Source organism: Schistocerca cancellata, chromosome 2 (assembly GCF_023864275.1).
Source record: "Schistocerca cancellata isolate TAMUIC-IGC-003103 chromosome 2, iqSchCanc2.1, whole genome shotgun sequence".
Taxonomy (NCBI): domain Eukaryota; kingdom Metazoa; phylum Arthropoda; class Insecta; order Orthoptera; family Acrididae; genus Schistocerca; species Schistocerca cancellata.
The window spans coordinates 1,070,658,809-1,070,661,009 of record NC_064627.1 but is presented as its reverse complement, the minus strand read 5'-3'; the positions used below and the strand labels follow the sequence as shown (position 1 = coordinate 1,070,661,009).

Sequence of the window (2,201 nt, the reverse complement as noted above, 5' to 3'; positions counted from 1 at the left end):
TTCCACGGATTTCTACTAGCCCTCGTCTTATTACCTACCTAATCTTCTGCTGCCTTCACTATTTCATCTCTCAAAGCCATCCTTTCTTCTTCTACTGTATTTCTTTCCCCCGTTCTTGTCAATCTTTCCCTAACCTCTCTGAAACTCTCTACAACCTCTGGTTCTCTCAGTTTATCCACGTCCCATGTCCTTAAATTCCCACCTTTTTGCAGTTTCTTCAGTTGTAATCTACAGTCCATAACCAATAGATTGTGGTCAGAGTCCACATCTGCCCCTGGAAATGTCTTACAATTTGAAACCTGGTCCTTAAATCTCTGTCTTACCACGAGGGTTGGAACGTAAATGGTGGCAATTATTTATTCAAAACCGATACAAAAGAGTTACATGTTTGCATCTGTTACTCTCCGTCAAAGTAGTCACCAGCTTTGTGTAAAGCCCGTTGCCTGCGATGTGGAAGGTGTAGTATACCGTTAGCAGAGCCTATTCTGTTGATGGTGCGAATGGAGCGGCCTGCTGCCTGTCGTATCTCTGGAACAGTTCTGAAGCGAATGCCACGAAGTGGTTCCTTCATCTTCGGAATCAAATCAACGTCACAAGGACTTAAGTCCTGGGAGTATGGTGGATGGTACAGTACTTCCCAGTCCCATCGACCGAAGGGAGCAACCACATCTTGCGCTGTATGCTTCCGCGCATCGTCTCCGATGGGACTGACCTAGTGGCTAGTGCAAAAGGTACTGCTATTAAAGCATTTGGGGGGTGGGGGGAGGAGGCATCCCACAACAGTGAACCACAGCGAGATTTTGCGTCTACAAGGTGAATTTGTTTACCCGAACACTTTGCCACTGCTGAATCAAGATCAGCGCGACTGTCCATCGACTCAGAGACTATGTAGCTCGGATCCGCACCCAACAGCCCTCGAGACACAGATGAGCTTCTACCTTTGTGAATCAGGACCTCAATACCTATTCCCATGCCACGCTATGCATGGAGGACATAAAATCATCTCTACAGCCTCTGTACATACGTCCTCATCGCGTACTCGCAAGGATAGAAAAACACTTGTCATATCGATTAACAGGCGTCTGCCATGTAAGCAGGAGATCCCGAGTTCGAGTCCCGGTCGAGGCACACATTTTCAACATGTCCCCAATGAAGTAAATCAACGCCTGTTTGCAGCTAGGGTGTCCATTTAATTATCATTTCATTTCTAGCAAAGCTGCATGGTCATCCACGGTAACTGTTCTTTCGGGAACAGATATTACCGTCATATATAGTTAAAATATGGCTTCCCGGCCATTGACCTTCTTGTGCGAACGCACACGCTATGCCCGAACTCGTATGGGACTTGGTAGATTAATCTGCCACGAGTAATGAGTAAGAAAGACAAACATCTATTAAGCGCACTACGAATGTAGTGGTGTGGACATGTTGGGAATGTGGATCTCACGGGGAGCGTGCAAGGAATAAGTCCCTGCAGACGCAATATCCTCTGTGCCCGCGGTGGCTCAGGTGGATAGAGCGTCTGCCCTGTAAGTAGGAGATCCCGGGGTCGAATCCCGGTCGGGGCACACATTTTCAACATGTCCCCAATGAAGTACATAAACGCCTGTTTGCAGCTAGGGTGTCCATTTAATTATCATTTAATATCCTGTACATTCGTTTTGGTTAGTTTATTCTTTGATTTATGCTTTTTGTGTTTCGTATCTTCTGTAGCTAGTGTTTAGTGCACAATTACGGCACGGTCTGAATGTCCTTTTCCTGGCAGATTAACGTTGTGAGTTGTATCTTCAGAATCTGTTGTATTTCTCGCCATTTCCCCTGTGACCGCATTCAGTAGAGTTTCTTACTGGTTGAACATGTAATTTCTAGTGTAGTACACTTTCGCAATGTTGAGACATATGCAGGGATTAAATCGTTGAACGACAGCCTACGTGGCTTGAACCAACAGTTCTGTCTACTAATATCACTTGTGGAAATTTACTACTTTCGACATATATATCTACATCTACATACATACTACGAAATCCACTGTTTAATATGTGGCGAGGGGTAAAGGGTACAACAATTAGTGGTACAGGTTACCGCCACTAGTATAGTGTTTTGGAGGATGGAGGACGCACGTTTTAAATTAGCAATTACTCTCTTATTACAAAGTGGCCTTGGTGTCTTTAATGTGAATTTTCTCAATTAGTATGCTTTTT

General features: G+C 44.8%; 1 non-coding gene across 1 annotated transcript; it reads left to right on the top strand.

Moving 5' to 3' along the window:
* Window positions 1-1,493: 1,493 nt before the first annotated feature.
* On the top strand, window positions 1,494-1,568 carry Trnat-ugu (transfer RNA threonine (anticodon UGU)). Its single transcript has one exon. It is a non-coding gene; the product is annotated as a tRNA-Thr (tRNA).
* The last annotated feature ends 633 nt before the right edge of the window (window positions 1,569-2,201 follow it).